This window comes from Gracilinanus agilis, chromosome 3 (genome assembly GCF_016433145.1).
Source record: "Gracilinanus agilis isolate LMUSP501 chromosome 3, AgileGrace, whole genome shotgun sequence".
Lineage (NCBI taxonomy): Eukaryota > Metazoa > Chordata > Mammalia > Didelphimorphia > Didelphidae > Gracilinanus > Gracilinanus agilis.
In genome coordinates, this window is record NC_058132.1 from 316,943,965 (window position 1) to 316,958,027 (window position 14,063).

Here is a 14,063-nt window from a genome sequence, read left to right on the forward strand (position 1 = left end):
TCCACCCTCACCCTGTTAATTATTCTTCTGATTACTATAATAGTGAATACTATAATAGTGAATAGAGTTCACTACAGAGAATTATACATAACATTTCTCTACATAGGAATACAGATAATTAGATCTCACTGAGGCCCTCAAAAAGGCAAATTTAAAAATTATAAGTTTTCTTTCTTTCCCTTCTGTATCTTATTATCTTTTCATGTTTCTCACGATTTTTGTGGTTAAATATCAAACTTTCCATTTAGCCCTGGTCTTTTCTGTGCAAATACCTGGAATTCTTCAATTTTGTTGAATGCCCATACTTTCCCCTGGAAATATAGTCAATTTTGATGGGTAGTTGATCCGTGGTTGCAGGCCCAGCTCTCTTGCCTTTCTGAATATCGTATTCCAAGCCTTGTGATCTTTTAGCGTGGAGGCTGCCAGATCCTGTGTGATCCTGATTGGTGCTCCTTGATATTTGAATTGTTTCTTTCTGGCTTCTTGTGAGATTCTTTCCTTTGCTTGGAAACTCTTGAATTTGGCAATTATATTTCTGGACATTTTCTTATCTGGATCGAATGCCGCAGGTGTTCTATGGATCCTTTCAATGTCTATATTGCCCTCTTGTTGTAGGACTTCAGGGCAATTTTGCTGAATAATTTCTGTTAGTATGGAGTCCAGGTTTCTATTAATTTCTGGTTTTTCTGGAAGACCAAGGATTCTCAAATTGTCTCTTCTAGACTGGTTTTCTTGGTCTATCACTCTCTCATTGGGATATTTCATGTTTCCTTCTATTTTTTCAGTCTTTTGACTTTGTTTTATTCTTGTTGTCTTGAGAGATCATTAGCTTCTAATTGCTCAATTCTAGCCTTTAGGGATTGGTTTTCGGCTATAATCTTTCGGTTTTCGGTTATGATCTTTTGGTTTTCAGCTATAATCTTCTGGTTTTCGGCTATAATCTTCTGGTATTCCTTTTCAATCTGGTCATTTCTGGTGTTCAATTTGCTTATCAGTTCATTTGGTTTCTGAGCCTCACTTTCCAATTGCAAGATTCTACCTTTTAAACTGTTATTTTCTTGCCAGATCTCTTCCATTTTCCTCAAAATCTCAGTTTTGAACTCTTCCATAGCTTGTGACCCATTTTCCTTATTTGAGGAGGGTCCAGATGCTTGTTTGTTCTCCTCCTCTGTTTGCTTGGTTGTCTGGATTTTCTCTGTGTAAAAGTTGTCAAGTGTTAAAGACTTCTTTTTCTTGTTGTTAATCATTCTCTTCTGAACTTCCTGAGACTGGGTAGCCATCATTAGCCCAGCAGCTTCTCAGGTTTATCCTCGCGCTCAGGGTCTGTCCGAGGTCTTTTGGCTCCTGAGGTCTGAGTTCTGGTTTTTTCCAAGGTCAAGTCCCCTGGTGGACCCCCTTGCTTGATTGTCTGCCAGAGGTTTCTTTACAAGTCTCAGGGCGCTGCTTCCATAGTAGTATACCCTTCTGCACTGGTTCCCCACTCAGGGTTTCAGAGCTTTAGCTCGTGGCTGTGTCTGCCTCCACCCACGCCTCTGCCCGAGCCTGTGTTCTGCTCCCGTGCTCAGAGTTTGTGTGTTTTCTTTAGCTTTTTGGGGTCCTAAATCTTGCTGCTCTTAGGAACAAGCCCCAGAGCTGCCAATGACTCGATGGATGCCCCAAACTTGCTCTATTTCTTTTTAGCTGGCTTCGGTGCTATAGGTGTTGTGTGTGGAGGGGGTGGGGGTGGGGTGGTTGCTCAGCCCACAATTTAGTGAGAGCTGTTTCACCCCTTTATAGCATGGAAATGTCTCGATTCCACGTACCTTCCACGCTGTGCCCTGTTGTGGGGTTCCTCCATTCGTCTGGACTTGTTTTTATGTCCCCTTGAGGAGTTTTGTGTGTTTTGGTCAGGAGAGGTTAAGAGCTGCTTCTTACTCTGCCGCCATCTTAACCCAGAACCTGAAATGGTCTCTAAGTTCCCATGATACCTGAGGGGGAATCCTCAGTGAAAGTAATGCCCTTTTTATTTTTATTTTTAGTCTTTGAGTTATCAGCTATTTCACTAGCAAAGATATGCTTTCCCCTAGCCCAGATTACAAACTTGATATATGCATTTCATGAGCTACTCGAAAAATATTGAATCCATATGTGAAAACTTTTCTGATGATGGGACATATTCTTGAAACCTGAAGAATTAACCATAGTGTGTTATCCTTGGCAAAATCTTCAGGAGGCCAAAGTCACCTTTATGAAATGATGATGTATCAAATAAAGGAAGTAAGTAGTATACATTTAAACCAAATGTTTATTTATTCAAATGTTATTTATAAGAATCTCTAAATGTTTTATAGGATTCCATTCACTCAATAGTTGGTGCACAACACTGAGATCAAGTAAGGCTTTCCTTGACAGGGAAAGATTTGGCATAGGTCTAATGAATGCTCTTATTTTATTCAACCCAACAAGTATTTTTTGACTACCTATTCTGTGCCAAGTTCTCAGAATAAGAATCATGTGCTAAATAAGTTTAGTGATCTTATCAATGAATATTCGGTACCAGGTACATTATGGAAAAACAAAGAACATAGCCCTTGGTCTCATACAACCCACATTCTAATGGAGAATATTAAATGCAGATAACTGTATATATATATATATATATATACCAGACACATACAATGTAAATGGAAGACAAAATTTCAGGGAGAAGGTACTAGTTTTGGGGAGGAGGTCTATGAAATCAGGTGAAATTAGATCTGAGTCTTCAAGGAAATCAAGCATGGTAGAAGTTGAAGATGAGGAGGGAGGACATTTCAAGTATGAATGACATTCTGTGTAAATTCAAAACTGAAATGTATGTATGAATCATGCATGAATAAAGAAAGTAGACCAGTGTTGCTCGATTATAAAGATTATAAAGTTTGCAGGATTATATTAATTATAAGCCTCAAAAGATAGCAATACACCAGTTTGTGAAGACGTTTAAATGGTAAATCATTAGATTTTTGCTTTTGAAAATACTATGAACCATGGAGGTTTGGTGAGTAAGGGTGTTGTAGATAAATTAATAAAGTAGGGTATAAATGTGTAAAGTTAGGTATTATTAGGAGGCTTATCAAGCAAGGCTATAGAATTCTAAATGGAATGGGGAAGCAGGAAGTGGCTCTCTAGCTTCTGGGATGGACTCCATGTTGGCAGAGTGCAAGTGGCTTCTGACCAACTGACTCAGTGAGAGACCTCAGGGAAAGTGAAGTTTGTATCCTGGTATCCTGAAGGAAGAATCATCTGCCTGTGAAAGGTTAGGTGGAGAATGTCAAACCTGACCTGGGCTTCTGGTCATCTCACTCTGGTTTAACTCCCTAACCTTGCCCATCTCAAGGATTACTGGCTGGACCTGAGAGAGCTGTATCATCACTGGATTTGGACAGGACTCAGCAGTGAGGATCCCACTTCCATCCTTGATAGTCCAACTGTGCCTTGATATAACCTTTAGCTTAGTGTAGATAAGTTCCTTCCCTGAGCCAGAGACTTGTCCATAGGTTGTTAGAATAGACTTCTTTTTCCCTTCCTTTAAAACCAAAGTTTATCTAATTAAACTATTTTGTTTACCTTCCTGTTTGTTTCCCTCAAAGTGTGTGAGTAGTTAATCTTTGTGTTGTTCACTGGTTTGTGACAGTGACCAGTAATTCCAACTGTCATTCCTTTAGTGAAAGGGCTATCAGATTTACTCAGGCTCTGATACCCTGTCCTTCTTTGTGACTTTAATCTGTGAGTGGCAGTTGCCCAAAACACCTACTGGTTTCTCATAGATTAACTATATTTATATATTCTTTTAAAAAGGGGCAACGGTAGGACTTGTATTTTAGGAAAATCTCTTTAGCAGCTGAATAGAAGATGGATTGAAGAGGAGAAGACTTGAGGCAAAGAGTATAATTAGAGGGTAATTTGAAGTAGTCCTAGTGAGAAATGATGAGTGCTTATACAAGGCTAGTGACTGTTTGGGTAGAGAGAAAACATAGATGAAATGCATTGTGAATGTAAAAACAATATTTGATAAAAGATTAAATGTGGAGGATGAGGAATCAAGAATGACACTCAGGGGGGCAGGTGGGTAGCTCAGTGGATTGAGAGCCAGGCCTAGAGACTGGAGGTCCTAAGTTCAAATCTGGCCTCAGCCACTTCCCAGATGTGTGGCCCTGGGCAAGTCACTTGACCCCCATTGCCTACCCTTACCACTCTTCTGCCTTGGAGTCTATTGACTCCAAGATGGAAGATAAGGGTTAAAAAAAAAAAGAATGACACTCAGATTTGTAATCATGGGTTAATAAAAGCATTGTAGTGTCCTTAACCAAAAGAGAAGGCTTTTGAGAGGGAAATAGAGTTAATTCTTATGCTCATTTTCAATTCTTCAGTATTATTGATTTATAAACCTAAAACAATATTGAGTAAAAATGTTTTCTTTTAAAGAGGAGCTTTTATTTCATTTCAGGAAAGAGGCTGCTATTATTAAAAGAACTAGACAATTTCCCGAATTTAATTTTACTTGTTCTCTTCCTCTTGTTTAATTGTGGCCCTACATCATGCTGATATATGGAATATAAAAGTTGCCCAAGTATATGTTAAATTATGGACAAGAAATATTTTTTATCCACTTGTTTTTGTTTTCTCTGGATGGATAGTTTGGCCAACTTTGTTGAGTAGGTATGGTATTTCAATGCTTAGGGATCAATTCACTAAATCTAATGTCTTTCTAAAACAGGAGTATCTTGAAGATGACATCATTTATTGAGAGTCCTCATGAATTAGATACTAAGTGCCTCCATAAAAGTTGTGAATGCCTTTGGCAACAATGCATCTCACTGCTATATACTTGATATTAAAAATTACAGGACTGTTGAATATGATCTCTATTATCTTAATTGCAAAAGATTTTGTGCAACTTTAAAAGAAACATGGAAGTCACTTTTGGGGAGGAGAGCCAGAAGAAGACATTTTGCCCTATCAAAACAAACAGCTATTGTTTGTAATCTTCAAAGGAGTATTCTCCAGTTTATCTTTATAGTATCCTACTCTGATCAAATCAGGTATCAATGCAAGAATCTCAATGGTACACAACCAAGTTTTATACAAATACCTAAATCAAACATTCAACATTCCAACATTCTCTGGCCTCCACTTTCTTTTCTTGTTTCTTTCCCACCAGGCCTTATACACATTTTATGCTTTAGAAAAAATGAACTATTTATCTTCCCATGTACATGCCCTGTATTGCGGTTTGTTTTTACTTGGGCTCATATTATTTCAATCACCAAAACTGTTAACTACCGACCCTATACATATACATCTATCTCTGTGTGCTAAAAATGTTTTAAAATTTCCTTTCAAAAACATCATCTATGTGTCTACCTTTGATTCTTCAACCAGCTATTATAACTCCCTACATTGTACTATGTCACTTTTTACTTTTCTATGACACAGTATATTATGCCAAGTATGATGGTTACTGATATAGTTCACCTTTTACATTGTGTCCATTATCCTACCAATAAGCTGCCTTACCATGTTAAGAAACTTCTTCTCTATAAGCCTGCCGTTCTTACTGGAGACTGTCTCTGACAGGCTACTATATTAGTAAAACCCTAGCCACCATGTCTCACTTCACTTCCCATTTTCCTACCATTTCCTCCCGTTTAACCCTTATTTCTTCTACTTTCAAATTTTTCCTCTCCCTAAAAAATATAATGAAGTATGTCAATTTATTCCACTATGGACTTCTGCTGGGTTGATATAATACTTCACTGGACAGTTCAATTTATTTAATGAAATTAAAAGTAGAGGTGATTTTATTCTATTTTATTTTTAAATAGCAAGATAATTTGTCTTTGTGTTGATACAGCTGTAGCCTGAAATTGTAATATTCTTATGCACGCCCTTTCCCTCTGTTTAATATTTATTCTTCAGAAACCTGGCCAAAAGCACTCTCAAGCAATGAGTGGCTCCCTGCTGTACTATTAACTGCCTCATAACATATCCTCCATTTTTTTCCTTGAAAAAAAAAAAAAAACAACTGCATAAGGATAGGGAATTCAAAGCATACAATTAACTGGCAAAGTCCTAAAAAATTATAATATCCTTCCACTTAACATTTTCTTTCAAAAGCCCATAAGGTGATATTTCCACCATATAGCCAACTCTGCTAATAATACTCAAACTCCCTTGTTCCCCTCCAAAAAAACATATATAAGAAATACCATTGCATTTCTTAGTTAGAATAGTAGTCTTTTATATAGTTATTTAATTTACCATTTTATTATTTATTAAGATGACAGTTATTTCATTTGCACTGTTCTTTTAGTTCCACTCAGGTGTAAATATATATTTTAAATTGTTGAGCTCCTGTGAGGCTTGAGATAACATTTATTTCAATTCATTTCAACAAACTCCTTCTCTGTCAGACTGTGTGCTGGAAGCTAGGGATGCAAAGGTGAAAAGTATTAGAGCCCTTGTCTAGTCAATAACCATTTATTAAGGACCTAGTGTACATTAATCAACATGCTAAGTGTAATGGATATGAAGAAAAGCATGAGACAGTCAAAATAAAATGGCGGAGCCAAAAAGCAAGCAATATGTACAGAAAGCAAAAAAAAATAAAAGACTTCTGGTTGAAAGTGGGGTTTTAATTGGGATTTGAGGGAAGTCAAAAGGTAGAAATAGGGAAAGAGAGGATTGGAAGCATGACTGGAAGAAGACTGAAAAAATGCCCAGATGTGAGAGATAGTTTATCTTATTTGTAGAACAACAAAGAGTTTAATCTCACTGGAAAGAAGAGTACACAGCAAAGAGTAAGATGTAAGAAGTTTGGCAAGTTGGTTGGGGAGGGTGGGGGTGATTATATTATGAAAGACTTTAAAAGAAAAAAAAATTTGTAACTGATCCTGGAGGTAATGGGGAGCTACTGGAGTTTGTTGAGCATGGAGGTGACATGGTCTGACTTGTGCTTTAGGAAATGCACTTTAGTAGCTGGAAGGATGGATTATGGTAAGAATACCCTTTTGGCAGGCAGAGTAAAATTGAGGTTCTAGTGCAATATTGCAGGCATGAAATGATGAGGATCTGCCTCAGAATATCAGGGTGGTGGAAAGGAAAGAAGCATTTGAAGGATGATTCAAAGGTGAAATTAATAGGCCTTCAAAACTGATTGGATATGAGGAGTGAAAGATAGTGCAGATTCCAACATAGGAGACTGAAAGGTTGATTGTGCACTCCAGAATAATAGAGAAACTTGGAATTAAGGGAGGATCTAAAGGAAAAGATGATGAGTTTAATTTTGTATATGTTAGGTTTAAGATTTCTCCTGGATAAGATGATCTGATAAGATTTCTACTGGTTCAAGATGTCTAAAAGACAGTTCAAAATGGGAGAATGGAGGTCAGTAGAGAGGCAGGTGTGAGAAATGTTATCATAGAAATGATAGAGAGACGGAAAGAACAAGTGAGGGTTATTTGAGCATGACCAAGTCATGGACTGCCTTCAATAAACTTATAATTTTTAAAGGGGTATGGCATATACATAAATAGGTATTATACAAGACAATAAGAAAGGGCCAAAAGAAAGATCCAGATGAAATTTACAAAGGAAAAAAAGCATAGATATCATCTTCAGCCAGAGAGTTATTATTGATACATTTCTACAAGGGGAGATGTGAAAAATGTGTCTTGTCTGCATGGGAATGGGGATGGTTGACATGAATCCCTCAAGAATATTATTATCTTAAAAAGAAGTAACATGGAAAATAGTTTGGAGTCAACTTGTAGAATGCTTTAAATTCCAGAAGACCTGTAATTTATACTATTAGTAATAAAAAAAAACACTAAAATGTTCTCTCTGTTATGAGGCATCCACTGGATGACTTTTTAAAAATCTGAATTGCTATAATTATCTTTTAGAAGTAAAAATATTTAAAAACATTTAATATAGTCCATAAATTATAGAAAGATATGTAAGGATCTGCCTCTTTCGTACTAGGAATAGATTTTTAGATAGTAAAGGCCAAGTATAGAAACAATGAGAAATCAAATTCAGGTTGTATTTTTTTTCACCTTGTACAATGGGAGTTGGTTGGTTCTTTCTATACCTGTAAAGGGTATAGAATTTTGAGTAGGTTCATTTGTATTTCAAAGGATATGAGATGACTATTTTGAATATGAAAAGTTGACCCCAGAACAATGAAAAAGTTTTGAAGCATAACTGACTCTTTATAGCCTTTCCCTATTACTCATTTGCATAGCGCCAATGAAAAAGGGAAGTAGCCACCAAGTAGTGCCATTGCTATAGCAAAAGGAATTTGCACTCCAACATAGTCAATAAGTTGTTGTTCAACTCCAACTTGAAGATTTCTGAAGAGCAAGAAGACACCATTTTTAGAGATATTCCCCTTTTGGATATTTTTAGTTGTTAGAATGTTTTTATTGACAGTAGTCTTAAATTTGAATCTTAGGAACTTCTACCCAAGACTTCTTGTTCTGCCTCATAGTGTGAAACAGAATAAATCTAATCCCTTCTCTTGACAGACCTTTAAATGCTTAAAGGCAGCCATCATCCCAATGAATCTTCTCCAGGTTAAATAGGAATAGTACCTACAACCAATTTTCATATACAATGGATTCAATCCCCCATTTTTCTCACTGTGGGTTGTGCTTTTTCTGGAAAATCTCCATCTTGTTTTGTTTTGTTTTTTCCCTGAAAATCTCTGCATTCAGAACTATACCCAGCCTTCTGGTGTGAATGACCATAACCTCCCTTACATCTGGTAGCCATGGAATCTTTAATGATGTAAGGATTTAGAAATATAAATTTTCCCCTAAGTACTGCTTTGGCTACATGCCATGAATTTTGATATGTTGTCTCATGATTATAATTCTCTTTAATGAAATTATCATTTGTTTCTATAATTTGTTCTTTGATTGACTCATTGTATAATATTAGATTACTTATTTTTCAATTAATTTTAATCTTTACTCCCATTGTCCTTATTGAATGTATTTTAATTGCATTATGATCTAAAAAAGTTGCAATCATTTTTTTCTGCTTTTCCATATTTGGTTGAGGTTTTTATGCCTTAGTTCATGGTCATTTTGGGTATATATACCATGTGCTGCTAAAAATAAGGTATATTCCTTTTTGTCCCTGTTCAATTTTCTCTAGATATCTATTAAATTGAGCTTTTAAAAAAATTTCACTCACTTCTTTTACCTTTTTCTTCTTTTTTTTGGATAAATGTATCTAGTTCTGATAAGGAAAGGTTGAGTTCTCTCTAGTATAGTTTTACTTTCTGTTTTCTTCTTAAGCTCCTTTAGCTTCTCCTTTAAAAACAGATACTATACCATTTGATGCATATGTGTCAAATACTAATATTACTTCATTGTTTATTCTACCTTTTATTAAGATGTAATTACCTTCCTTACCTCTTTTAATCAGATCTATTTTTGCATTAGCTTTGCCTGAGATCATGATTTCTCCTCCTGATTTTTTGTCTCAGTTGAAGTCCAATAGATTCTGTTCCAGCCCCATAACTTTTACTTTGTGTTTGCCTACTTGTCTCAAATGCTTTTCTTATAAACAACATATGGTAGGATTCTGGTTTATAATGCACGTACCTATCCATTTCTGTTTTATGAGTGAGTTCATTCCATTTATATTTCCAATTATGATTACCATCTGGATATTTCCCTCCATCTTGTTTTCTTCTTTTAATTTCTTTCTTCCTTTCTTCCTTCCCTCCACATCAGTGTTTTGCTTTTAATTTCTTCCCCATTGCCCCTCCTTTATATTACTACTCTTCCCACCACCCCCTTTTTCATTCCCTTTCTACTTCTTTATAGGGTATGATAGGATTCTATGCCCCCATGAGTCTAGGTGTTCTTCCCTCTCTGAACCAATTCCAATGAGAGTAAGGTATTATCTGTCACCACCCTCATCCTCCACTCCCTTGTAATAGTTCCCCTCCTTGTGTTTCTTTATGTGATATAATTTACCCCATTTTGCTTCTCTTTTCCCATTTCTTTTAATGCAATCCTCTGTTTCATCCTGAAATTTTTTTCTGTATCTCATCCTAAATAGCTTACTACCTCCCTTCTGTCTATGTATACTTCTTCTAACTACTATGATAATGACAAAAAATTATTTAAGACTTACAGGTATCATCTTTCCATATAAGAATATAAACAATTTGACCTTATTGAAGCACTAAATTTTTTTTCTCTTTCTTATTTACCTTCTTTTGCTTCTCTTAAATTTTGCATTTAGGCATCAGATTTTTGGTTTGCCTGGTCTTTTCTTCAAAAATGCTTGGAAATATTCTATTTTATTAAACAACCATATTTTCCCTGGAAATAATAGTCAATTTTGATGGGTAAGTGATTCTTGATTATAAGAATGGGATTAGTGTAAGAGGGATGAGACAGAAGGAGCCAGAGAAGGAGTGGCTGACATTTGGTGACATTTGGTGATAGTTGAGACCAGAGGGAATTCTGGGAGGTCTCTGGAGGAGGAAGGAGAAGGGAGGGACTTCTGGTGGAGAACTGAGAGAGGGAGGAGGAGAATATCTCAGCTAGAATCCAGTCCTGAGGACTTCCTAAGGATCTTTCTTTGGACATTGATACCCCAATTCTCTTGTCAAAGATTCCATCCCATCTTATCTCACCCAGCAAGACTTCAATCACCAAATTAGATAAGTTGTTTGTACTACATTTTGGGAGCAATCTCTTAGTCTATTTCTCCCATTACCAAACCTTACTGAGAGACCTTTCCCAGTCTAACTTACAATTATAGAAAAGGATAGAAATAGAAACAGAAGTAGAAGGGGAAGGGGGGAGACACTTAGGAGTGGGAACCCCAATGGTTCCCACCCAAGTGATGGACTCCATAGAAATAGAGAAGAGGGCACCCCAAAATCCCTCTGCCCTTCACCCCTTTCCCAAATCCCTGAATTGTGAAGAATAAAACCCATTCATTAGTCAGATAGCATTCCAGAGTGCCTGAGAGACAACAAGGGAAGCCATACCACCCGCTGTGAAGTTGACCAAACTTGGGGGAGGCTTGAGTGAGCCCTGCCTTCATTCAGAATTGGATTGGGGTCCTCCATACCTCATCTTATAGGGAAGCCTTGCCCCCAACTCCTGTGGGGTGGTAAAACCACCCAGGTCACCCAGTTTGGGGGTGATACCCCCTCAAAGTCTTCGGTGTATAATCGGCAGGAGGGGAGAGCTGGAAGAGAGTCTTACCTCATAGACTTTCTCTCTCTCCTTTCTATCATAATATATTACACCCAGAAATAATATAGTCAGTTTTGATGGGTAGGTGATTCTTGATTGTAAGTTCCTTTGTCTTATAGAATATCATATTCTGGGGGACTCTGGATAGCTCAGTGAATTGAGAGCCAGGCCTAGAGACAGAAGGTCCTAGGTTCAAATCTGGCCTCAGACACTTCCAGCTGTGTGACCCTGGACAAGTCACTTGATGCCCATTGCCTAGCCCTTACCATTCCTCTGCTTTGGAGCCAATACACAGTATTGACTCCAAGGTGGAAGGTAAGGGTTTAAAAAAAAAAAGCATAACATATTCCAAGCCTTCTAGTTCCTCAATATGGAAGTTACCAGATCCTGTGTAATGTTGACTGGGATTCTATGATATTTGAATTGTTTTTTTTCTAGCTGTTTGCAGTATTTTCTGTTTGGCTTGGGAGCTCTTGAACTTGGCTTTAACATTCCAAGGAGTTGTCATTTAGGGATTTATTGTAAGAAGTGGCTATGGATTCTTTCAATTTCTATTTTCTTTTCTTCAAAAATTCAGAGCAATTTTCTTTGATAATTTCTTGTAATGTGATGTCTAGAATTTTTTTATCATTACTTTCAGGTAGTCCAATAATTCATAAATTTTCTCTCTTGGATCCATTTTCTAGATCAGTTGTCTTTTTCAATGCTATATATCATATTTTATTCTATTTTTCATTCTTTTGATTATTTAAATTGTTTCTTGATATTATGAAGTCACTAGGTTCAATTTCCCTAATACCAATCTTTAAGAATTGTTTTGTCCAATGATCTTTTGATCCTCCTTTTCCATTTGATCCATTCTACTTTTCATGGAACTCTTTTCTTCGTTGGAGTTTTTCCCTCTTTTTCCAATAGGTCATTTCTTGGTTTTTGAGAAACCCTTTCTTCATTGGATTTTTATGTCTCTTCTTCAAGCTGGCCAATTTAGTTTTTAAGCTATTTTCTTTTTGCCTTACTTTATTTTTTCCCCATTTTTCTTCCCATCTTATTCAACCTGTCTTATTTGATTTTTCAATTCTTTTTTGAGTTCTTCTAGCACATGGTTTGTTTCAGAAGGATTGTCAGAGCAGTTTCAGCTTTCACTGCTACTAAGCTGCCATCTTGGCTCCAACCCCCACTCTCCCACCCCCAAGAGTCTTATGTTTGAATTCAATTTTTGTCTTTTCATTAGGAATGCTTGAAAGTACCCAAATTTGTTACATATTCATTTTCCACAACAAATGATATTCAGCTTTGGTGAGTAAATGATTCTTGGTTGTAATTCTAGCTTCTTTTCCCTCTAGAATATCATATCACGGGCACTCTGGTTCTTTAACATAGAAATTACTAAATATTACAATATCAGGACTACATGATATTTGAATTGTTTCTTTCTGACTACTTGCAATATATCTTCCTTGACATGAAAAATCTGAAATTTGGCTATAATTCTGAGAGTTTTCAGTTTAGAATTTTTTCAGGAGATGATTATAGGTTCTTTCTACTTTCTGGATATAGTATATGGGGACAAAATTCCATAATAATTTCTTAAAACATATCATATATTTCATAAGGCCCTTTTTACAACCTGAATTTTAGGTAGCTCCATTTTTAAAATTTACTTATTTATTTGTTTGTTAGTTATATTAAATTAACTCCCAGTTAATTCCCTCCTTTTCTCTCCACTCTCTCAAACAGAGGAGGCCTCGTTTACGTATACAAAGGGTTACATTTTATTTATATTTATCAGTTCTTTCTCTGGAAGTGAATATTCACAAGTCATTCTTCAAACAGTATTTTTATTGTTGCATACAATGTTCTCTTGATTCTGCTTGTTTCACTATTGTAATTTCATGCATGTCTTTCCATGTTTCCCCCCCAAAAGTTAGCCTGTTTATCATTTCTTAGAGGACAGTAGTATTCCATTATGATCATATGCCACAATTTGTTTTAGCCATTCCCCAATTGATGGACATCTCTTTAATTTCCAGTTCTTTGGCACTATAAAGAGAGCTGCTACAAATATTTTAGAACATATTTGTTCTTTTGCTTTTTTCCTGATCATTTTAGGAAATAAACCAAAAGTAGCATTTCTGGTAGTAGCTAGATGGTTAAGTGCATAGACCACCAGGCCTGGAGTCAGGAGGACCTAGGTAAAACTCTTTTTTTTTTTTAACATTTATTAATATTCATTTTTAACATGGTTACATGATTCATGCTCCATCTTTCCCCTTCAACCCCCCCTCCTGCACCCCCCCACCCATGGCCGATGCGCATTTCCACTAGTTTTGTCATGTGTCCTTGATCAAGACCAATTTCCAAATTGTTGGTAGTTGCATTGGTGTGGTAGTTTCGAGTCCACACCCTCAATCATGTCCACCCCGACCCATGCGTTCAAGCAGTTGTTTTTCTTATATTTTCCTTTCCTGCAGTCCTTCCTCTGAATGTGGGTAGCTTTCTTTACCATAAATCCCTCAGAATTGTCCTGGGTCACTGTATTGCTGCTGGTACAGAGGTCCATTACATTCAATTTTACCACAGTATATCAGTCTCTGTGTACAGTGTTCTTCTGGCTCTGCTCCTTTCGCTCTGCATCAGTTCCCGGAGGTCTCTCCAGTTCGCCTGGAACTTCTCCAGTTTATTATTCCTTTTAGCACAATAGTATTCCATCACCCGCATATACCACAGTTTGTTCAGCCATTCCCCAATTGAAGGACATCCCCTCCTTTTCCAATTTGTTGCCACCACAAAAAGCGCAGCTATGAATATTTT